Genomic DNA, 25,989 nt, shown 5'->3' with positions numbered 1-25,989 from the left:
CAGCCTCGCTCCTGCGTCAAACATGCTGGGCACACGGGAAGTGCGAAGGTGCACACCCGAGGCTTTTTCTGGCTGGGATACAATCATACCCTTGCCTTAAAGATGAACGGGTTTGGCTGCTGCAGAACGATGTCCACCTGTCTGTCCTCTCACACTAGGCAAATTCTGAGTAAGTGCAACGCCTCAAACAATTGCTAGGTGGTCGGTCATCTATTTCCTTTGAACCTGTCGTCTGTTTCCCTCACATATGTCTCCACAATTTCCCTTTATATCTTGCGGCCCACAAGCCACTGTAAGGCCTCTCTTGTTCTCTCATGTAGTTTGACACACTCTTTGCTCTCATTATGCTTGTTATTTCAAGTAGAACGTGTGTGCTATTGCTGAAAGTAAAATAGACTCTTGGTAAAAGTATTTCAGAAGTTTTGAGTTGACGACAAAACGTGTGGTGAGTTGGTTTTGATGGGTCAGTATTGGATAGAGGCAGGCATGTGCGGTTGTCCTGCTGCGGGACCGGGACTCACACCTGTGCACCTAGATGTCTGCTGGGGTGCAGGTGAAGGTCGGGGCGGGGTGAGTGCTGTGCGTTCCCTGGGGGCCGGCCCCCCAGCAAGGCTGGTCACTCACACGGCTGCTCCTCGCAGACTGGTGTCCGTCACCCTCACCTCCTCCTGCCTGGCAAGTCAGGCCAGATTCAGAACCTGTCTCCACAGCAAGCAAATGGCTCTGAGATTGTCAGGTCCTATCTAGAGGAAGGGCCAGCAAGTGGGAAACCAGCAGACCCTCGACATTTACAGTTCAAAAGACGCTAAGGAAGACTTCTGGTCAAAGCAAATAGACTTCTTTGAATATTTATTATCACCTAGATGACCTCGAAAGTGAGGATGAGTACTTCTCTACCAAAATAAAAAATTTAATTTCCTAAAAAAATGCAAAAAAAAAAAAAAAAGATGTCCATTTATTACCTTCTTGTAAAATAAACTCTCCCAAGCTGTATGAGTGCCTCTAATTTCAGGTAGGCATAATAAATTCACTTTTTTGAGTATTTGGGGATAATTATCTATCTTTGATGAATCATCTCTTATCTGTTGATGATCTTTTTGCCTGGATGGGGCAATCGCAACAGTCTTTAGGATGATCTTTGACTTCATGTGGAGATAAAAGATCAGGAGAAATCACCTGTTATATCTTACTAAGGAAACACAAACATTTTAGAAGTCACGGATTTCTAGATAAGCTAACTTCCAGATATTTCACATTTATTCACATATATTTTACCCCTGGGCCCCACAGCTCATCGCTGGTCTACCGGCCACCCGGTCACCTCCCCACCTGCCACTCCTCACTCCCAGTGGGCACGGAGCAGACTCAGAAGTGTGGCGCCACCTGGGCCACGCTGAGCCCCTAGAGAGGGGCTCCGTTTTACTCTCCCGTCCTTAAGTCCAGGCTGCAGGAACAGCAGGGAGGAGGGGTAATGAACATCTAAAAACTGCTGGGAAGATGTTCTGGTGACTCCATGGTACAAATTTAAGCTCTGTTTCTTTGATGAGTGAAAGGAGAGAAAGCCTATCTTACAGCTATTCACAGATTTCTTTAAAAGTTCAGATTTTTTATTAGCTAATTTGTGGCAATCATATTCTGAGCATTACCTGGCACAACTCTCCAAGATTACCTCTTTCCTCTCCTCTGCTCATGGAAATCCTAGTGCACCATTTCATGACACTTTTTACATTAACATGTAAAAGGTTTGTGTCCTAGAGATTATTATTTTCCTTCCAGGGTAATAAGCTTAAAATTTACATATCTTTTGGAGTCCGACATGTGCAGACTCAAATATGTAGTAATTTTGCCACTAACATAAAAAAAAAAATGGATTCTCAGTTGTTAAGAGGAAATTCTTGCTGCCTGGCATGCAGCAATCCCTTCAAAACAGGGTACTTCTTATCATAACTATTCCCATCCTGTGGCAAGTGATGCTTGGGATTGTGGTATTCTTTTGAATATAGATTCCCATGTAAGATATATTTTTTAAAGACTTTTTTTTTTTTGAGAGAGAGAGAGAGAGAGAGTACTCATGGGAGGGAGGGCAGAGGAAGAAGCAGGCTCCCCACTGAACAGGAAGCCCAGTGAGGGACTGAATCCCAAAACCTGGGACTCAATCGCTTAACCAACTGAGCCACTTAGGTGCCCTTTTTCTGAAAAAGTCACTTATTTATTTTTGAGAGACAAAGAGAGAGAAAGAAAGGAGGAGGGGCAGAGGGAGAGAGAAACTTAAGCAGCCTCGACTTGGAGCACAGAGCCTGGGGCTCCATCCCCCGACCTGGAGATCAGGATCCTGAGGTCACAACCTAAGCTGAAACCAAGAGTCCAGTCGGGCTCTTAAGGGACTGCACCACTCAGGTGCTCCATAAAATAGTTTTTAAAGACACTAATTGCGTTTATAAAGCTTTCTGTTCAATCTATTAAGCATAAATCTTAGTTTACATTACCATGGCATTAGATTTGGAAAGATCATCCCAGGTCTAGAGAAAGATGTTTTGAAATCAAACACATGTCACGACAATAGAGACGCACTCGGCAATCTTGGGTCACCATCAAACACCACTACAATCACTCAGGACGTTTTTCACCTGTTCCAGAAAAAAACAAACCAACGTACTACTCTTCCACAGCTTGCTAGTGGAATACCAGTTCTGACGTCAGATCACAGAAAGGTTTCATTTGGAGTTAAATAAAATTAGCCAGAGTTGTATACGTATGAATACTTGGATTTGTGTTTTCCAGCTTTGATTCACAGATATTCATTCACATGCCAATGTACTCTCCTTTCCAAGACAGGAATACATCATACGCTTTCCTGGATTAACTGGACAGAAAGACCTCTCCGACCGAACACCTCTTTGATTAGAGTTCTGTGGTGCACATTTGATTTGAATTCACCGTTGATTTTCTTATAATTCCAAGGCTTCCCAAAACTTGTAGACATTTAGCAGCAGTTTGCCAAATAAAAAAAATTTTTTGATTTTTAACTCTTTTAATGGGAGAACTGGCCCAATAATTGTCAAAGATGCTTAACTTCACACTTCTTCCTCGATGCTTTGTCTGCCACATGCTGCTGCATTTTTTTTTCTCTACCACAACCACACTAACACAGGATACATTTCTTGTTGATCATATATTTGCCAGGATGATTCCTTTTCTGAAGGAAGTATCCTTTCTTGGTTCAGAGAGAAGTCATTTCCTTGATTTGCAGATATTTCTGCAGAGACAGATTTTGTTTACAGGCTGAATTATTTGTACATACAACTGGCCCCATTATACAGCCTCTCATCTCTACTTGATTTCTTCTTTTATGGTTTGGCCTATGATATCAACTGTGCTCTATAAAGTTCTTAGAGTACATCCTCTTCCAGTTTATTGCAGAGTGTAGTTATTATACTAATATTTAACTAAAATAGGTGTAATTATTTTTTATCATCATGAAAATATAAGTCTTTGGAAGAAATAAATTGCTCACAACTCATAGGAAGCAAACTGGTGATGGTGTTCTGTGTTTGGTTCCAGATATTTTTCCATCAAGGTTGAATCCAGTTTTTAAACAGACCCATTAATGATGATTTGCTCTGCAAACAAACCTCCTTAAACTCTCAACTTTGTTACTGTCTCTTCTAGTATTTCCAATAATAAGTGTTTTTCAATATCAATCACGGAGGGGAAAACACACCATGTGTTGTGGAGCGAGAGGACACTGCAGTTCTCTTGGCCTTGAAAGACTCTCAGTACAATTCAATAGTTAAGATATGAATCCTCTAGATTATAATTAGCAATATAAGGAAGCTAATGGTACGTGTGAAAGGAGTAATAGCAAGGTGAGAACATGGAGCATTGGGTGGTCAAGGAAGGTCATGCTATGTTAAATCATGTAATAAGCAGACTTTAAACATTTCTGAAACAATTATAATGAAGGAACAAGACACAATGTGTTTGATTACATACTACACAGGAGTGACTTTCGGGCATCTTAAGAGAGAATATTTGAAGCCTACTCTCCTAGTTTCCTAACTTTGGTTAGGCAGTCATTTTTTTTTTTTTTAAGCTAATGGTTAATAAAATTGTGTGAACATTTAATTATCTTAATTGGATTTAAGAGCTTTTTTTAGCGTGTCTTCTTCCATTATGGAGTTCACGATACTACAATTAAATAAAAAATCTATTTCCCTTTCTAGCTTGGAATTGTTTGCAAACATTTTTTTTTTCCTTTTCTAATCTGATAGTTTTATCACTCAATTGTGAGTGTAAACAAGATTCAGAAAAACCTTTTCAGTTGTCAGAGTTTGCTCTTACAGACTGAGTTGATTTGACATGGTGAAAATACGTTCATATAACATTAAATTTCACTTTAAATAAGACCAACAAATCTGCACTTTATCTTCACTAAGTAATCTGGAGAAAACATTGGATTCTAAAGCTATTTCAAAAAAGGAAATATTTAGTAAGAACAGTAAGTCTGGCTGTATTTGACTGGAGTTAACAGCAAAAAGAAAACTCGAACTGAAGGACACAATTGTTATGTGGGAATATTTTTATCAGGCTGACATTATCTTCTGTTTGTTAATTTTGTTCCTTGGAAATCAGCAAGGTTATTATTTAAAGCTGCCTGTGGTGAAAGACAAACTAGTTGAAACTGAAAAAACAGTTATTATACGACAGATTTTGACATCCTTGATTTCCTGTTCGGTTTCTCCCTCTCTAGTTCATACTCCATTATAAAGCATCATGACATCTATCAATAACTGCCGAAGGATTCTAACTTAGTCTATTTCCTTAAACTTGGGCATACTATGGTCCACTTACCTGCCCCAGCAATGAGGTGGGGAGTAGTGGGGAGTGAGGCAGGATTTGTATATTCTCCATTTTTACCCCCATCAAAATCCACTCTCAGAATAAACTGGAAAGATTAGTAATGACTCACAGCGCTCCTTCTTCTAGAGGGCACTTAACCTAAACTAATAATTTCCAAAGAATGTAGTTATAGAGGAAGAAGGTTTCTTTTTTTTTTTTTTTTTTTTTTTTTAAAGATTTTATTTATTTATTCATGATAGTCACAGAGAGAGAGAGAGAGGCAGAGACACAGGCAGAGGGAAAAGCAGGCTCCATGCACCGGGAGCCTGATGTGGGATTCGATCCCGGGTCTCCAGGATCGCACCCTGGGCCAAAGGCAGGCACCAGACCGCTGCGCCACCCAGGGATCCCAGGAAGAAGGTTTCTGATTATAGGACCCTCCCCCATCTATAATATCACTCCATGTAGACATAGGACCAACTCAGCAAGATGCTCAGAATAGATTTAGGTTTTTGTTAAGCTAAACATAAACATTATATCATAAAGTTCCTGATTAAACACTAATATAAAAATAAGGCAAGATTTACAGACACAAAGATTCATCCTACGATTTTGGTAAGAATATACTTATTGAAGCGACAACCCAATATTGACTATCGATATCCTTGAGAAATGAAATATTTTGCTGACAGTTTCCACAATGTTAAAGGCACAATTCTAACTAATAACTAGTACCAATGAAGACACGTTTCCATAGGTGTACAAAATATTCCAGGGGCTCCTGGGTGCCTCAGTTGGTTAAGTGTCTGACTCTTGACTTCAGCTCAGGTCGTGATCTCAGGGTCCTGGGATAACCCCTTCACTGGGCACCCTGCTCAGGCAGGAGTCTGTTTCTCCCTCTCTCTCTTCCACTTCCCCACTTTCTCTCTCTCTCTCTGTTGAATCAATCAATCAATCAATCAATCAATCAATCTTAAAAGAAAGGAAAATATTCGAATAGTGCCTTCAATTCCTAATATCATTAATTTTCTTGGAAAACACTAAAAGCCCACAAAAATAGACACAATTTTATGGCTGTATATTTGGGCACAGGAGGGATAAATGATTAAAATAATACAGAATCAAGAAACACAGTAACAAAATACCCAGTAAGGTGGGGTTTTGACTCACGATCACTACGTAATGCCTATGTACGTGTTTAAAATTCATTAGACATTTTTTCATCCTTATAATTTCTTGCAGAAATCCCCACTTGTGTTAGATAGCAGAAATGTTATCCTTCCCATTTTACTATGACCTTAGAGCCCTTCAAGGCCCTTGGAAGATGTGAGAGGAGCGGAGCAAGCCGAATCACACTGAGTTAGCACACTTCTTCAACTTGGAAAAAAAGAGAAAAATGGTCTGATCCAAAACCTTGCATGATATCTGTGCTGCGCCGCACACAATTGGCTATTGATTCTCACAATGGTCTTTCTGTGAAACTTGTGTGGTCCTCCTGAAGAAGCCAAACCGTGAGATAATGACAATAGTGCTTTTTATAAAAATCACATTTTTGATCACTATGTTCGCTGCCTCCAATTTGTGGTTTACATTTCCCATTATTAAGAAAAGCCAGCTGGTGTCAAATCACCCAGCAGGCAGCCCAGACTCAGCTCCCCGTCCTCCCATTTTCCAGGAGCCGGGGCCCCACGCACACCGCTGTCAAGCCGCTGTGCTGCTGGTCAGCCGCAGGCCACAGGACACCGAGGCCGGCTGTGGCTATGTGGGGGCACGCATGGGGCAGAGCCACCGCCCGTACGCAGCTGCCAACTGTGAGTTTATGGCAACGTCCTGTGAGAAGGGCAGGGACAGAAGAGCACAGCCCAGAACCCTCAGGGCCGGGGGCTGGGAGCGGCTGTGTCTCAGGGTGGCACCGCGGGGGGACCAACTGTCGGTGCCCTTAGATTGGAAGGCTTTAGAAAAAAAGCCAAATCTATAAAATTCCTCATGGGGATTGGACCAAACACCTCTGTTTTTCTGAAATAATTGCAGGCCAATAAAGGTGCTGAATCCACAGGGAAGACGTTACTCGGGTTTGCCAGACATAATACGCAGCGTAAGCTTGCTCTTCGTCAAATGTCCCCAGAGCAAACTCAGCCTCTAATGTCATCAGTTATGAATGAAAAGTGCATTAAACAGAAGCTTTTCTCTATTTGAATAAACTGGCTTGCATTGCATATTGTTTACCCTGAAGTTAAGACACGATGCAAAACAGTTGTTTCTACATATCTTATTTATGATTATAGAACCGCATGGAAGTGAAGATGGATTTGAAGCGTATACGAATGACTAAAGAACCCAGGTAAATTGCGGCACCGGGTGGCTCAGTCAGTGAGGCTCAGGTCATGGTCTCATGTGTGGGAGCTGGCTCTGTGCTCGCAGGAGCTGCTGGAAGATTCTCTCCCTCTGGCCCGCCCCGGACCTGCTCTCACTCTCTCTCTCTCTCAAAATAAAGAAATCTTTAAAAAAAGAAAGCATATACATTTGTTAACTTTATATGTCTATTACAATGCATATACAGATAGACGAGATTTGCAAATACCTGAAAAGCAATCATTTCTTGATGATGAAATTGGTAATTTTTAGTTCATCTCTGTTTTGTGTGACTCTCTACTGGGCGCAATTTGTTTATCAATATTACATTTTTGAATCTTTTGTTATGGAAATTTTTGAAAATAACTAAAGCACTGAGTAAACTAAAATGATGACTAAAGAATTTACAAATTAAATAATATCCACAGTGAGAAAAGACTTATGATTTCATATTTGTGCACTTTAAAGATGTTTAAAATTAAATAAAATCAAGACAGAAAAAAAGCAAAAGCATGGCTTCCCTGCCTGGTAATAGATTAAAGGTAGAGAGGATTTAGAGTGACAGTAAATTTCTAATGTTAGGAAGGATAGCTGAGTGAAGTAAGTCAGTCGGAGAAGGACAAACATTATATGTTCTCATTCATGTGGGGAATATAAATAATAGTGAAAGGGAATATAAGGGAAGGGAGAAGAAATGTGTGGGAATATCAGAAAGGGAGACATAACGTAAAGACTGCTAACTCTGGGAAACGAACTAGGGGTGGTAGAAGGGGAGGAGGGCGGGGGGTGGGAGTGATTGGGTGACGGGCACTGGGGGTTATTCTGTATGTTGGTAAATTGAACACCAATAAAAAAAAAAAAAGGAAGGATATTTCATTGATAAGATGCTAATGTCAAAATGTACTTCAACAAAAAAACTTAAATTAAGAAAAAACTACCTAAAATTTTTGGGTATTTTTACCCACACAATGGGCCATTGAGTAATGCACTAGATGATAACTTTTAGGAAAAATCCAAAAATCATGCTAGATCATATAAAATTAGCAGCCCTATTCCTGAAAACAGAGTAAATGAGATGAAAACAAATACAGCAATAATTAATATTAGAAGAGTTGAGACCATAACCCTTTAAGTTGTCATACTAAAGCCCAGAGTACATTAGGAAATAAGTTAGTATAATGATTAAAAAAAATAGTTGTAATCGAAAGATAATTCACACATACACACAAAATAAGACATAGTATAGTTTGAACTGGTTGAGACATAGTGAGTTATTACAATTGATTTTTCACAGTCAGTTATAGATCAAACTTTTTGTTCTTTCACCTCTTCTCACTATTGCCCTGACTAGCCTTTGGAAAAAAAAAAAGATGAAATTAAAAATTAAAATCAAATTATAAAGTGCAGTCTGATTTCTTGCAGATGTTGATAGATTTAAAAATTAAATTATGTACTTCCAGCAGTTATGAAAGATAGCATTCTGTGCATGATTTTATGTTTTCCTATCTTTTAATATTTAAAAAAAGACATTCAAATTTAAAACAATAGAAAAGTTGAGAAATACAGAAAACATCCCTTGAGTCTGCAAACTCTATTCCTATTTCAATGTTTTACGTAATGCAAATGGAAACGTATATTCAATGTGAATTTTAATCTAAGTGTAAAGTTACATTCAGAGTTTAAGAAGTATTTCCTTATTGTTGATATGTAGGTCGGAGTGGCCCCCTTCCAACTGAAAAAGCGTAGGAGGAAATTTTAAACTAATATAAGCAAAAGCAAGAACCGGTAAGAACACCTACGTTGGCTAGAGCAGCCTGAGGCTGGTTGGGGAGGCTCAGCAGCTCTGTCTCCTTCTACTGCTGGGCTCTGTGCGCACTGGTCTCCTTCAACACCTTGGAGTCAGGAAGCCTCCGCGATGGCCATGGAGGTGATGAGCCTCACATCCTCCCAGGCAAGCAAGCAACCCCAGAGAGAGAAGGCCTGTCCACCCACAGCCTCCATGTAACAGGGAAGGTCCCTACAGTTCTTGCTTAAATTCCACCTGTCACTGTGTCCAGCCGACGGGACTAATGATGGGTTGGTCCTGGGGATGTGCTCTGACCCTGTGTGTGTGTGTGTGGAACATGTTTCTGAAGAATTAGAATGAACACAAAATAAGAGTTTGGGAAGATAAAAAGGACTCCAGAGTAGGTGGTTTCCAATTACTTATTTGTATTTACTTACTCTTTTAATTCTGGCTTAAATTTTAAAATGTTTAGATTTTAGACTTTTAGAAAAAGAGCTAGGCTTTGGATTTATTCTTTTAGTTTACTCTTTCCACTTTCTGTGTTGAAGAACCGTGAATATTAGAGAACTATTTTTCTCTCATTTGGAAGCTTGGGATCAATTGCTAATAAAACTACCTGAGATCAAGAGATATTTAGTAGATCTCCGATTTTTCATGACAATTTATCTAATTTATCTATATAATAATTTATCTAATTTATCTCTTTTAAATTTTTGCTCATCTAATTTTGAAAGTTTTACTTGACAAATAAATCATTAATTTCATTGCTATCTTCTGTTTAATTTAATTATAATTGAGTATGTTTGTTTCTTTTTTCATATCACCTTTTCCAAAATGAATTTGTTTGCTTTCATTTTTTGATTTGCCTATGGTTTGTCTAGTTTTAAAAATAAATATATTTTAGTCTATATACTAATCTTTCTCTCAAATTATATTCTGTCTATAAATTTTCTATATATTTCAAATTTATTTTTTATTTTCCTATAATTGTTATCTTTAGATTTTCCTCTTTATAAAATAATGCATTAAATAATTATATATTTTCCCTTTCTCTATATTTCTTGTTCCTTATTTCCTAGCTTATGGATCCAAGAATAGTTGTTCATTTTTCCTCTATTTAGCTTTTACTACTTGTTAGGATGTCATGGTGACTTCTAAACTTCTTACACCAAACCAGAACCTAAACATGTGAAAAGATTTTTAAACTAAAGATAAATTTACAAGCAGGGTCATTTAGGTTGTTTCTTCATCATTCTTGGATTTTAATATTATCCCTTTTTTCATTATTGTTGTTGGTAATTTGCTTCTTCTCTCCTTTTTTTCTTGGATAGTCAGGCTAAATATTTGTCAATTTTATTGCTCCTTTCAAAGAACAATCTTTTGGTTACATTCATATTTTACTGCTTATTTAAAATTAATTTATCTCTGCTCTTATATTTATCTCATTTCTTCTCCTTACTTTGGGTTAATTTATTCTTGTTATATTTGTTTCTTAAAATGAATTTATAGATCATTGACTTAAGATAATTCTTATTTTCTAATATTTGTGTCTTTTCCATAAATTTTCCTTTAACTATTTATTTATTAGGGCATCACAATTTTGATATGTAGTGTTTTATTGTCAATCCATACAAAACATTTTCAATTTTCTCTTTTTACTCCCTTAGTAACCCATGGAATATAGAGAAGTGTGCTGTTTTATTTACAAATATTTGAGGATGTTTCAGATATCCTGATTATGGATGTCTAATCAAACTCTACTTTAGTCAACTTTGTTTGATTTCAGTTGTTTTAATTGTTGAAGTTTAGTTTTTTTAAGCCTGGAATATGACTTGCCATAGTGAATGTTTCATACCTAGCATAGACATTGTTTTTAAGGGCATATAGAGCAATTACTATGGTAAATCCTACACCAGACTTTGTCTTGGCTGTCAGTTTTAGGGTTGGGTCAATCTGATTCAGAGTTGAGCTGGGTTTGAGTTTTAGTGTTGTCATGGTTACCACTGGCTCCAGAATCCTTTAGAATTTCTCATACTTGTGAGCCTGGCCAGAATGTTTTCCTCAAAGTTTCCTTCACTGGCATCTTTAGATTTTCCCTTTATGAGTGTGCCCCGTCAAAGATTCACCTATGTTCTTGTCTTTCATTAAGCAATAAATTGCTGTTGCATGATACTTGGTGTTTGCTACATTCTACTGAGGGTCGGGGTTTTTTTAGTTGTCCTCCAGCCTCAATGTTAGGCATGCCCTGTGTTCCCTGGGTTTTAGGGGTTCAAAGCTTTTTCACTCAAGGGTTGAGGATAATTTCTCAATGACCCTATTGATATTCCAGTGTTCAGAAGTCTGTAAAGTGGCTGCCCTAAGATTTCACTGATCCACTGGATTCAGGAAAAGTAATGATTTTCTAAAGTATAATGAATTTTCCTTTTTCTCAGGGTAGGATTTACATTATTTCGGCTTTCTTTCTTTTTTTTTTTTTAATTTTTATTTATTTATGATAGTCACAGAGAGAGAGAGAGAGGCAGAGACACAGGCAGAGGGAGAAGCAGGCTCCATGCACTGGGAGCCCGATGTGGGATTCGATCCCGGGTCTCCAGGATCGCGCCCTAGGCCGAAGGCAGGCGCCAAACCGCTGCGCCACCTAGGGATCCCTATTTCGGCTTTCCACATCTTAAGCTGAAGGCAGAAGTCTACCCTTTCCTTTTAAATTTAAAATAATACCTTTCTGTATATTTTCCTCTGAGTCTACACTTGGCCCTATGTCATCATTTTTTATGTAATATATAATTGCGATTAAAGTTAGTGAGTCATTGAATCTTTTAACATTTAATCTCTCTATTAATAGTACAAAACCTAGATATGTTTTTCTTATTTTGGTTTCTAAAATATGAATAAACTCTGCTATTAATTTCTAATTTTATTACTTTATAATCAGAAGCTGTGATACTTACAATATCTGCTATTTGACTCAGAATATTACCATTTTTAGGGCTCTTTTACTAATTGATGAGAATTTAGATGCCCAGAGGAGTTGATTTTCAAATGGCACTGAGAATTAACTGAAACTCAGAATCAAAATTAGTGCTAAAAATAATTATCACTATTATATTCAACAGCATAATTGTAGAGTGAAGTCAAAGTAAGTCTTGAGGTTTGGAGGAGAAGAGTATTACTTTATTCTAGAATATACATAGTTCATATACTAATGTGACCTATATTCACAGATGTTTTATGTAAATTGCATACACTGTTGATTATTATTAGGGCAGCTGTTCACTAAAGCCCTTAAGATGCTTATCCAGCTAAACCAGTGTATAATTGGACATTTTGAGATTTCAACTTTATGGCTATGCCTTAAATTTATCTATGTTAAAACTTGCCACATTTAATTTGATCCCCATTTCATCCTGTCAAGGTCTTTTTGGGCGCTAATACTGTCATCCAGAATACTATCTCTTCCTTCCAGATTCATGTCATTTTCTATTTGGAGGATCATGTTTTTATACAAGTCATTTATAAATGGTGGTAAGTGTTACATAGAACCTGACTGGGAAGAAAGCCTTATGTTCTGTCACTGAACATGTCTCTTTGACACTTTTCTATAAATAAATATGTTTGGAGATGGCCATTTATCTTATTACAAATCGATCTAACTGCTGCCTCAACCCAGAGCTGCGTGCCACCATCTTTTCCACATGTATTACAGAAATTATCTGGTTTAATGTCATTTTGAAATTCAGATATGTCTCATCTACTTCACAATTCACTTGATGATTTATTCTGAACTTATGTTTGTGATTTTTGCCTGTATTTGGAGAAAAATACTGTGGTAAATTGACCACACACACACAAAAAATGGCTGAATTCATCTCTTCTGTCTCTATGCATACCTTTTGCATTGTAACATTACAAGTTTTCCAGTCAAGAAGTGGACTCTATTTCCCTGATCCCTGACTCGCTTTGGCCAATAGACTATGATGGAAGTATTCATACGACACATCCATTCTCAGAGCTCGAGGAGACTTAAGCACTTCCATTGTTTCATGGAAATCTGTACCATCATGAACAACACATCCAGGATGACCATTTGGAAGATCAGAGACCACAGGAAGGACAACACAGTTCCTCAACAGGAACCAACCAGCTGAACACAGACAAGTGAGGGATCCCAAGGAAAATCTAATGGATCTGGACCACATTATCCACTTCTCATTGATTCGTGGAAAATGGAAAATAATAAATGTTACCCACGGGAATGTGTAGATTCAATGCAATTTCTATCAAACACCCAATTACATTTTCCAAAGAAAAAAAAAAATCCTAGAATTCAACTCAAATCACAAAAGACCCCAAATAGATAAGCTTAGGCAAAAAGAACAAAGCTGGAAGTATCGGTTGCCATGGGCAATAAGGGGACAGGACAAAGTTTCATAAGTAACATAATTCAAGGAATCATCCATTCTTGTGCATGTGAGAAACTGGATTAAGAGGATTGGTGGAATTGGGTAGTTCTATGTAGATGACAGTGACAGAGGTTTTTATCAGCCTATATCTCTATTTCATGGAGCTGAAATTTGTACCTTAATTGTCTTCTTCTGTTGGGTTGACTCATTAAGTCAGAACAGCAATAGAAGTGTGAATGTTGGGATCCCTGGGTGGTGCAGCGGTTTAGCGCCTGCCCTTGGCCCAGGGCGCGATCCTGGAGACCCGGGATTGAATCCCACATCGGGCTCCTGGTGCGTGGAGCCTGCCTCTCCCTCTGCCTATGTCTCTGCCTCTCTCTCTCTCTCTCTGTGACTATCATAAATAAATAAAAATTAAAAAAAAAAAAAGAAGTGTGAATGTTTTCCAAAATACTGGGGAAAATTTAGAATGTTTCAGATGACTAAACATTTGTGTGTTTGCTCATGGAGCTATCACTTCTATTATACTTTGTATAATAATTAACTTACCAAGAACTATGAGGATATTTTCTTGAAACATTTTATTTTAAAAAAATTTTTAAAGATTTTATTTATTTATTGGAGAGAGAGAGAGAGCATAAGCAAAGGGAGTAGGAGAGGGAAAAATAGGGGCTCTATCCCAGGACCCTGGAATCACAACCTGAGCCAAAGGCAGACACTTTTTTTTTTTTTTTAAGATTTTATTTATTTATTCATGACAGACACACACACAGAGAGAGAGAGAGAGAGAGAGAGAGGCAGAGACAGAAGCAGGCTCCATGCAGGGAGCCTGACATGGGACTCGATCCCGGGTCTCCAGGATCATGCCCTTGGCTGAAGGCAGGCGCTAAACCGCTGAGCCACCGGGGCTGCCCCAAAGGCAGACACTTAACTGACTGAGCCACCCAGACATCCCTGCCCTAACATTTTAATACTACTGTCTTAACTAACAAATACAAAATCCCAAAAGAAATAACATTTCCTATATATTTAGAATTAACTACAAACAGTTCCTCCTAAATATGTTTATAAAATAATGGCTTTATGTCACCTTCCCTATAGTACTTCAAACGATATTTAAAAATTAAGTAAAGCATTAACAATTATCAAATGATTCAAAACTTATTATACCTCCATAATTTATAAAATAGTGCCCAGAAACTCTGGAGGCTGAATGCAGTAATCTATTGCACATGTCCTCCAGGTGATTCTGATAACGTTCATATTCAAAAATCACAGATGTCTGGCATGTTCCATCACCAGTCACACATGTGTCTTTTCTTCCTTTTGTTCACACCCAAAGTTTACCATATATTTTCAGTTTACAGAAAAATTGAGCAGAAAGTACAGGAAGTTCCCACATACCCTCTGAACCCTCCATGATTAGTCTTTTGAAGGGGCCAAAATATTTGGTGAAGCATCATTTTGGTCTGAAACAAATGCATAATAAATGTCATCTACATTATCATGAGAATTGGAGATCTCCAGTATATTTTAACTTGTTATTTCGCCTTGCTGATTTTATCAAAGCCTAGAAGGGGAAATTGGCTAAACATGTGTTTCTTAAGCATCTTCCTGTTTCTATTTATTCGAGTGTATAACCATATTGTCTACCAGGAAAAAAGTTTTCTTAGGACATATTTTCACAGCATTACCTCATGTAAAAAAAAAGGGAGCACTATTAGCCAAATTTAATTGAGACATAACATAATGTTTGCTAGGCTGCACTTCTATTTTCCTCATCATAGCTATTTTCAAAAATGTCTGAAAAGAGCCAGGTGACAATTTAAGATGTGATGGGAACTGTGTAGGATGATGACTCCAAAATTACCTTCTGATCGAGTCTATTCTTGTGACCAAACAGAGTCCAAGGAAAAGAGTGCAAAGTCATTGCTAAAGTGCAAAGCTGAGCTACCTAGTGACTACAACTGAAAATCTCTTAGGTAAATGTAACTGGAGAGAAAGAGCTGTACATGATACTTGAAGGAGATTCTCATTTCACATCAAGACTGTAAAATGTCTCCTTCGTGTTCATATAGGTTTGATTTTAAGCAGTTTCAAATTTTGTAGACTGTGCAAATCAGTGCATGAAATGGATACCCAGAATCCTGTACTGTTCTGTTCTAAAAATATTTCTTGTCTTTGGGCCAATAAAATTTCACCCGCAACTGAAATTCCAAATTATTACTAAATTCAAACCTCTTTCTGGAGATGTACATATGTATTATATATAAACACATATAACATGTAAGATACGATATTCAGATATACATCCAGGAAGATGTTTGAATTTAGTTATAATAATAAGTCTATATTCATATTTTATATACACATCTATACATGTAGTGCACAATATATTTTTATTCTTTTTAAAATTTTTTATGTAAACAAAAGCAAGTTTTAAAAAATTAACATTGATTTTTATGACTTTTAAAAATGTTTTAGGTCATTGTGCTCATGGAATTCTTTGACCATATTTTAATGGAGCATGTAATAATGTAGAGAATTCAGCTATTCTTCACAAGACTTACAATACAGCTTTTTAACTAAATACATTCCTATTTGCTACAAATGCTATTATTTTACATCTTTATTCTTTTCAATAGATGAGATATAAGGTATTTTAATCTTCTTGATGGACCAGGTACTGCCATCCATTTTCTTTTTTTTTTTTTTTTTTTTTTGCCATCCATTTTCTGTTGGCACTAACCTTCTTAACTGTCCTTCTGTGCTCATCTTTTTATCACATGAAGCTAGAACCGGAAAATTGCTTTCCCCAAGTCCCTGTCAGCTGGTTTCCATTTAGGTTCTGCCAAGAACCTGATCTCTGGCTCGAGATCAGAAGGAAGAGGAGGATGGAAAGTAGCTTGTTTCTGGTTCTATAGGCCCATCGGTGGTCCCCACAGTGGCGGTCGGCTCCCTCCCGACCCCAGCTCGTGGAGGTGCCTCCAGTGGGTAAATGGCCCTGGTCCAGCAGGTGGAGCAGCAGTAGCACCCAGCGTCAGCTCCTGCATGTTGGCACCTGTGGACGTCCAGAAGGTCAGGAGTTTGATTTGCTTACGTTAAATCTCATCTTTCACATGTGTTCCCCCAGCCCTTCCAGTATCTTTATGAGAGTTTTAAATCCAGTTCTCTTTATGTGCTCTTTTCTCTGCTTGAAATATCTAGAACAGTTTCTCTTTTCTCAACTGAAAAATGAGCTATACATGAGAAGAACTTGCCTTACTCATCGGGACAATCAGAAGACAAGACTGATGGGGGTATAGAGACCCCACACCGTGTCCGATGTTATGTGACAGAGGACAGGCCGCTCGCTGTTAGGTTTGAGGACATAATTTAGAGCAGATCCCAGTAGCGGAGAGAGTTAACTGAGATTTTCCAGAACCTCATCTATTCTTCACTGATAGCTAGGGAGACTGCAGGATTGGGAATAAATAAGAAAGAACCTCTTCTCAAAATAGCTGTTGTAACCTTGTGTGACTGTGTACACGTGTGTGTGTGTGTGTGTGTGTGCGTGTGCGTTTTACATCTACTCTGCGTCATTTCTTAACAGGTCATTCTTCTACTATCTTAAATATGCATAAATATTCAAGCTGTAGAATATTTTGGTTTGAACCTGGGCTTCTCTTCTGACCAGCTATAGGCATGCCAGTGTTTCCTACTCCCTTCCTCATTTGGAAAGCGAATGCTCTACCCCATACCTCTAGTGCAAGAGCCTTTTGCGAAGTCTTTCAGGATCAAATGGGATAATGCATGCGAAGGTGCTTTTTAAGAAGCAATGTTCCAGAGGCACCTGGGATGTTATCAAAGCATATTAGTCAACATTTGGGAATGGAAGGACAGTGACTCGAGAACTTAGAGCAAAGAAAGCAGTTCTTGAATAAAACTGACTGTTCACAGCCTCATATTGACTATTTTCCTCTTTATGTGGAGCTGGGACGGCGGGAATGGCTCGGGAATAGGATGGGAGATCCAAGACACATACGGTGGGAAAGAACAGAAAACAGTCAAGAGACATGAGTTGGCAGCTGGTACGTGTCCACATCATTGCTGTACTGGCTTGGAGACACTGCTCCTTGCTTCTCTTCCCTGTGCAGTGACTGTCAGAAATGCTTATGAATTTGTGCAACAGACCCAGAAGTATAGAAATGTCTTTAGAAACTGTATTACACAACAGAATCAACTGGAAAGCTTATTAAAGCATAGATTCAAGTGCAGCACTCTCAGGTTTATATTCACGGATCAGGATTTCACTCAAGATTCTAAGTTTTTCAAATGTTCCAGAAGGTTCTGAGGTATGGGTCTGCCCTAAAGCAGCATTTTGCAGAATCACTTCTGGATCAGTTTAATTGAATTCCTTTTTTACTTGTTTAAAATCCCAATTTCTGAACCCAATCCCAGATCGTTGAATCATAGTCTCTAGGTTGGGGATCTCGGGGTCTGTAATTCAGCAAGGAACCCAAGTGCTTGTTATTCATGCTTAATTTTGGCCTCTTAGGCAAGGTTGGTTCAAGGGCAAGTTCTGCACCTGCTCTCTCTCCTTGACACTCTCTCATACACTTTGCATCTAATTTAACTGCATTCCCAAAATAAATTATGCCTCTGTTTTAAATTAAAATCAGAGACAATAAAGTTTAAGATGCAAATACCTGGTAAAATTCACACTGACAAGTAAATCATGACTATAATTTTTCTAAGCTCTACTGAGATGAATCCTGGATCCTTCGTGGCTTCCTCTGTAAGCACTTCTAAGTTTGGCTTTATTCTTCCATTTTGTATGGGAGAACTTTTCAATATTCATTCCATTTGACAGCACTTGTCACTTTTGGGTTTTGAGCTTGTATAGTTTCCTCAACTTAGAATGCTCTCACTGAGTCACTCATCTGGTTCACCCCTACTTACCCTGCTAAGTTCAACCTCACTCCTACTAACCCTGCTAATTCTCAACTTCACCATCTCTGGGAAGTATTCCTGGTCTCTCCAGTCCAGGTTATTCAGAGCCCTTTATCTAGCATCTAGGGCCTTCTCATAAAATATACTACACGTTGTAAGTGTCTATTTGCTTGTCTGTCTCCTACCAGACCAGGTTTGTTGAACTCTTTCTGTAAAGCACCAGATAGTAAGTATTGCAGGCGTGGTGGGTCGTGAGGTCTCTGTCATAGTTACTCACGTCCATAATTGCTGTGGAAAAGCAGCAATAGATGATAAAAATCATGGTTTCAATGACATCTTGTTTACCAAATCAGTGAGTGGGGAGATTTGCCCCAGGGATTGTAGTTGGCTGACCCCTGCACCAGACTGTTGGCTAAACATGTCCATTCTCATTCACCATTGCAGCCTCAAGTAGGAGAACAGCCCCTGGCCCACAGTAAACATACCATACAGGCTGGTTGAATTGAAACTGTATTGTGGGGATCCCTGGGTGGCGCAGTGGTTTAGCGCCTGCCTTTGGCCCAGGGCGCGATCCTGGAGACCCGGGATCGAATCCCACGTCAGGCTCCCGGTGCATGGAGCCTGCTTCTCCCTCTGCCTGTGTCTCTGCCTCTCTCTCTCTCTGTGACTATCATAAATAAATAAAAATTAAAAAAATTAAAAAAAAAAAAGAAACTGTATTGTGTATAGAATTTTGTTCGGTTGAGAATAAACAAATAAACAAACGTTAAATAGCAGTTGAAATAAGATAGAAGCTCATTTGTCTATCACATGATAGAATTCTGATGGTAGGCCATCAAAGCTGCTGTGGCATCTTCGCTGGTCTCACTCAGTGTTTTAAGTCGCTGGTTCCCACCTATGACCTATGTCCACCACCATCTTCACATGTGACTTCTGTTCTTGAAGGGACTTCATTTACACATGGGTGAAGAAAGGAGGACGTTCATTTAAGGAGACCTCCTGGGCATCAGATCTATGTTCACTTACATGAAATTGTCCAGAACCTCATCATATTTAGCTACAAGAGAGGCTGGGAAATGTGGTTAGCTGGCCAGGAGTAGCATGATCACCTAAAGATTGCAGTCCAATTCCAAACAAGAAAACGGAAAACGGATGTTGACTTTAGCATGCATGTTAACGACCGTTACTGGGGGGGTAACCTGGTACTGTTTTTCCAATGCCATATCTGTATGTCAGAAAATGAAGCCCAAATACCATTTTCCTGGAATGGCCAAGATGTGGCAGTGGGAAAGAGCAAAGGCCCTCCATAATGATCCGGCATCTATTATACATGTTACACGTTCAGATATGATACCTTATATTATCCAGATGTTATACCATAGCATATACCTTATGATATATTCATTTATAAACATAGGAAAATAACTTGAACAAGTTTTAAAACTCTCATTTTGGGATGACACCAGAAGTTCACAAATAAGTACCCTTCCTAAAAACCTTCATTTCATGATTAATGTGCTTGCGTTTACTCTAATCTCTCATTCTCCACTTCAGAAAGACAAATAATGTTTGTGTTGAGCCAGCTCCACCCACAATTTCTAAAGCAACTGTTTCTGTGCTTGAAGGGAAGCCCAAAACATGCATAATTACTAATGTTTACATCTGTTTCCAATCTCTAAGCTGAAGCCAGAATCACTCTTGTACTGGGGCTCACACAGTGGTCGCACTTGTTTATTTATGTTTTGGTTCTTGAGTTATATGTAAACATGCACAATGACAACGATGTTATAATATCTGACATCTGTCAGACAATGAGGTTAGTACACAGGAAAAGATTGGTCTTTTTTATGAGGAACGGACATTTGATCTTCACCAGAAGAGTTCTGGTGTTTCTAAAACATAGGAAACTTCTTAAAAAATAGAAACTTCTTAAACCTAATTGGTTTTCATTAATCAGTCCCTTTTCTTTTCCTGTGCAATTGTGTGCTTTACCCCTTTGTTGTTGTATTTGGGAAAAACGAGACCATATCCTTTCCTCTCTTTCTCTCTTTACCTGTCAACTTACCTTCCTATGTATCTATATGTATATATTTAGACCTTCCTCAATAATCATAAATCTGCTTTATTTTTGACATTTCAGTAGTCAAATTTGATATATTGTAACCCTTTTATTTGAAAATAGACACATTTAAGTATTCCATTTCTTAGCTCACCATTTTTACCATGATGACCTTGCTTACTTGTAAAAAGCTAGAACCTTGGAATGTTGGTCTTATTTATCATTTCACTGATACTTTTTTTGATATTAATGTATCATAAAGATAAAGCTATTTTATCATCTTTATCACTACATTAATTTTTATTTCTTTTCCATTCTCTAACATTTGGTCTTCTAACTTTGGTGTACAGAATAATCATGCACAGATAATCACATGGAGATCTTGTAAAAATACAAATCCCTGATCTGTCTGCTAAGAAATCTGAATTTTTAAATAGCAGCAGTCTACAGTTCATGCGTTTAGGGTCTTGGGTCAAGTATGTATTAGTCAATGTTTGCTTATTAACTCTGTTCATATAATTTTCTTCATGTAAAGCATGGTTCGTGTGTGTGTGTGCGTGCGTGCGCGCATGTGTGTGTGTTTCTGGTTTAGTGGTTTTGGAGGTGATTTTCTCCTTCTTTCTAAATTAGGATCTTTGATTTCTTGGGATGCTGCTCTGAAGCATCTCCTCCCCACTCTCTGCCCCCCTTCTAACCCTGCACTACCTAATCTATATACAAAGCAATCTCAGTACTACAGTGCCTTCAGCAAAGTTGGGTGTTGTATCAGTAATTCTGAAGAAGTGTGTTATAAAAATTAGCTTAAAATATTTCCTTAATCATAAACCATTAGTTTTTTCTACTTTCAAATTACATGGATTTTTTTTTTCCATTGGATAGTCTTTCTGCTTTGTCAAAGATTAGTTGGCCATAGAGTTGTGGGTCTACTCTCGGTTCTCTATTCTGTTAAAAGACAGTATCTTCAACAAATGGTGCTGGGAAAATTGCACAGCCACATACAGAAGAATGAAACTGGACCACTTTCTTACACCACACACAAAAATAAACTCAGAGTGGATGAAAGACCTAAATGTGAGACAGGAATCCATCAAAATCCCGGAGGAGAACACAGGCAGTACTCTCTTTGATCTCAGCCACAGCAATTTCTTGCTAGACATGTCTCCAAAGGCAAGGGAAAGAAGCAAAAATGAACTATGGGGACTTCATCAGATAAAAAGCTTCTTCACAGCAAAAGAAACAGTCAACAAAACTAAAAGACAACCTAGAGAATGAGAGAAGGTATTTGCCAATGACCTATCAGATAAAGGGCTAGTATCCAAGATCTTTAAAGAATTTATTAAACTCAACAGCAAAGAAACAAACAATCCAATCATGAAATGGGCAAAAGACATGAACAGAAATCTCACCAAAGACATAGACATGGTCAACAAGCACATGAGAAAATGCTCCGCATCTCTTGCCATCAGGGAAATACAAATCAAAACCACAATGAGATCCCACCTCACACCAGTGAGAATGGTGAAAATTAACAAGACAGGAAACAACAGATGTTGGAGAGGATGTGGAGAAAGGGGAACCCTCTGCAGTGTTGGTGGGAATGTGAACTGGTGCAGCTACTCTGGAAAACTGGGTGGAGGTTCCTCACAGAGTTAAAACTAGAGCTACGGTAAGACCCAGCAATTGCACTGCTGGGGATTTACCCCAAAGATACAGATGCAGTGAAATGCTGGGACACCTGAACACCAATGTTTATAGCAGCAATGTCCACAATAGCCAAACTGCGGAAAGAGCCCAGATGTCCATCAACAGATGATGGATAAAGAAAATAATGGAATATTACTCAGCCATCAAAAAGAATGAAATCTTGCCATTTGCAATGACATGGATAGAACTAGACAGTGTTATGCTAAATGAAACAAGTCAGTAAGAGAAAGAAAGACAAGTACCATTTGCTCTCACTCATGTGTGGAATTTAAGAAACAAAGGGATGAACGTAGGGGAGGGGAAGGAAAAATAAAATAAGATGCAAATTGAGAGGGAATCAAACCATAAGAGATGCTGAACTCAAGGAAACAAACTGAGGGTTGGTGGAGAGGAGGTAGGTGGGAGATGGGGATAACTGGGTGACAAGCATGAAGGAAGGCACTTGGTGTAATGAGCACTGGGTGTTACGTACAACTAATGAATCACTGAATTCTACCTCTGAAACTAATTAAAATGAAAAAAACAAAACAAATTACATGGATTTTTTTTTAAGTATTAAAATTTGAACTGTAGGCCTTTTCTGAGGGTGGGGGGCATTACAGATTTACTGGCAGTTGGGGAATGCTAGAGAGAATATTCCTGCTCATGCAGTTAAAGCTGGATAAATGCTACGAGATGAATCAAACTGGAAGCATATTTTTATTAGCATAAGTAACAGGAGAGCATTGTAGGGGATGGCACTTTTCAACTTTAAGTTTAGTCAGATAAATGGTACCATAGACCAGAGTGAAATTTTTCAGCGAGTAGGCAAACAATGGTAAAGTAAGTTACATTGTCTTCTAATGCATCAGGGAACAAGAGTAAGCTATGGTCCCATTCTTAATTTTATTTATTTACTTGAGAGACAGAGAGATTAAGACAGAACACAAGAGATCATGAGTGGAGGAGGGACAGAGGGAGAGGGAGAAACAGACTCCTTGCTGAGCAAAGGGCCTGATGTAGGGGCTCGATCCCAGGACTCCAAGGTCAGAACCTGAGCCAAAGGCAGGCACTGAACTGATTGAGCCACCCAGGAGCCCATTTCTTGTTGGAAATGAAATATCTAGAACAAAGTCCACGCTAGGACTATTAGACCAACAACTCTGATTAAAGACAGAGCAATAACTTCCTGTAATTGACTTAGGAGAACATATTCTGAAACCTAACCCAATTGTTGGGACGTGGATTTTAGGACTGGACCAGCAAATATGGCTTCAAGATAGCTTCACAATAATAGCAGACATATTAAATTTTAAAAATTCCTATGGCCTTGTGTGTGTGTGTTTATGTGTGTGTGATCAATTTGAGATAATTACAGACTAGTGGTCATGAGCATGATATTTGATGTTATATTCTGTACATCTACTTTAAGAAAACATTTTTTATTCAAAGTAAAATAAAGGTCGATTTAAAAATACATAAGGTTTGGTTCTTACTGATTTCTTATTAATCTATATCATTTGTCATTCCATGCATTCCTCTCTTTTTATTATTTTTCAATATATAAATTTGAAAATGGAATGAAGACGAGGTAATTATCCACTTTTAATAAATGTGAGGGAAAATTCCATTGTGAAGGGATGTTATTTGCTCAAGGTAAATGGCATGCTGTCTGAATTAATATCTTCATCATAAAGTAAATACAAGTGGAACTATATTTCCAGAAGACCGAATTCCAGAATTGAATTACCTCTTAAAGAAAGGAGTGCCACAATCAGCCAAATCAAAGTGCTCAGAATGATTTTGTAGTATTTTAAAGGAAATTACTTCTGTAGATATGATAAAAGCATACCCAATGCTTCAAAGGTAAGCACAAATGCTACAAGACCTATAAAACCAGATGCCAGTGACAGGAGAGCAGACCACTGAAAAGAAGAGAAACTGTCTGGTAAGATATGTTCTATCAAGTTTCCTCCCCCTGTGGAAAAAAATCAAAAAGTTAAAAAAAAAAAAAAAAAGGAGAGAGAGAGAGAAGGCTACAATACCCTCTTCATAGGAAACCAGTTCCTTTTTTTTTTTCTTTTACCATCAACCACTCCTTCAGGCTCATCCTTCATACAGAATTATTGGTCTTGGTTTTTATCTCCTCTCCATTAAACCTTTCTTCTTTATAGATAAGTTAATCTTTGCACAAATAAACCTATTTTGCATATGTCTTGTTTGTTATCTTCAAGGTGGCATCAAATAGCTAGTCCTTCTTTAGCTATTCATAATTTGAGAAAAAGCTTGTTTAGTTTTCATTTTTTCATAGTCATTATTTAATGTATCCCCTGTGTGTTGTCTGTAACAGTTTGCCAGAACTTTAAATCGGTGTTGCCCAATCTCTAAATTCACTAGCCTTCTCCAAGTCCTTACTTCCCTTGATTTTTGTGTCATCCAAATGTGGATGCCACTCCATTACAGATTTATTCTCTTTGGTTTCACAAGGTTAGTCCTTCACTAGTTCTCTCTACATATCTGACTTCTCAGATTTACATTTCTTTCCGGACTCTTCAGATAGTGTTGATCTCTCAGTATCTTACCTGGCTCGTACATCTTCTCCTTTCCAAAGTCATGGTGTCAACTAACACCTCTTTGTGGTTGAACAACAAATCTGTGTATGCAGTTCAAATCCCAGTGAGTCATAGTCTCATATTTTCATATGTGTTCTGGACATATTCCCTCAGAGTCTGTATAGGAGAGCAAATTCAAGATATCCAAAATTGAACTGCATATACTTTTTGTAAATTTACCACATATATTACCATATTAAAGCCTCAAAAGTCCTATACACTACACCATACACATAAAATCTTTATTTACAATTCTCTCAATTATGCATGAAATTGGATTGTCTTTTTCTTTTTTTTTTAAAGATTTTATTTATTTATTCATGAGACACACAGAGAGAGGCGGAAGCCCAAGCAAAGGGAGAAGGAGGCTCCCTGCAGGAAGACAAATGTGGGACTTGATCCCAGGACCCCAGGATCACAACCTGAGCCCAAAGCAGCCACTCAACCACTGAGCCACCCAGGCATCCTAGGTTGCCTCTTTTTCCATCCACAAAATACATTTTATTAGTATTTAGATTTTATTGATTCCTCTGTTGGAATTCAACTTTAACAATTTTCTGTTTGCAATACTGCCATCTGTTATCATCTTTGCTATATTTATATATGTGTCTTATTTCCCTTATTAAATAGAAAGTTCAGGAAGGAAAAGTCAATTTCTGTTTCTTCTACATTTCCTAGCCCAGAGTCTGACACATTTAGATTACTCACCACTATTTAGGTAATACATACATTTTTTCTTTGAGCATAAGATGGATACTTATCATTTATATTTGGGATAAAAAATATAAATAACCCCCTTCTCCTTTTCCCTGCAACTTAAAACTAGAAAAGTCTTCATCAATATTCTAATTTCTCATTACCAGCTACAGTCATCTCAAAGCTCCTCTTGATGTAACCAGAATATTGGCCCTTAGAGAAATCCATAGCTATCTTGTTATGATTGCCTGGGTCAGTTAAGTACTGTGAAAGAGTATGCAGCACCACCAACTGTGCCATCTATTCAGGCAGTTAGAAACAAACATTTCATTTTTATTATGGATCTAAACTGTTTTGTTTCGGGAAATGTTTCCAACCAGTAGAAAGAAAGTAAATAGAGACAAGGTAAAACTCACCCTAGTGTATATATCGCAGGAGAGACATGATTTAGAGAGCCTAAGCTTCCCTGGCCTTGAACTTCTTAATTTGCTCCCCCTGGACTATTCCCAGGGGCTTGAATTAGCAACCAGTTCTAATTGTTCTGCTGAGAACTTTCTGGGTGTTTCTTGAGGCCAAGTGTCTTAGACTTGGAGAAATGTTCTCATGGCATAAATACAAACAGAAAAGACT

The 25,989-nt window shown here is 38.1% G+C and overlaps 2 long non-coding RNA genes across 4 annotated transcripts in view; one reads left to right on the top strand and one right to left on the bottom strand.

Annotated features, from left to right (window-relative positions):
- Positions 1-25,989, bottom strand: part of LOC144305277 (uncharacterized) — a 75,272-nt gene that overhangs the window by 48,207 nt on the left and 1,076 nt on the right. For 2 of the 3 annotated variants that reach the window (XR_013372332.1, XR_013372331.1), the window contains exon 2: positions 24,634-24,780. This is a non-coding gene — a long non-coding RNA (uncharacterized LOC144305277). Of the gene's footprint in view, positions 1-24,633; positions 24,781-25,775; positions 25,960-25,989 lie in introns of all 3 variants that reach the window. The other variant, XR_013372330.1, reaches the window with a different exon arrangement.
- LOC144305279 (uncharacterized) lies at positions 6,421-9,957 on the top strand. Its single transcript, XR_013372334.1, has 3 exons — positions 6,421-6,650; positions 7,125-7,180; positions 8,903-9,957. It is a non-coding gene; the product is annotated as an uncharacterized LOC144305279 (long non-coding RNA).

The sequence above is a fragment of the Canis aureus genome, chromosome 35 (assembly GCF_053574225.1).
Source record: "Canis aureus isolate CA01 chromosome 35, VMU_Caureus_v.1.0, whole genome shotgun sequence".
In the NCBI taxonomy this organism is placed as follows: domain Eukaryota; kingdom Metazoa; phylum Chordata; class Mammalia; order Carnivora; family Canidae; genus Canis; species Canis aureus.
This window is presented reverse-complemented; position numbering and strand designations above follow the sequence as displayed.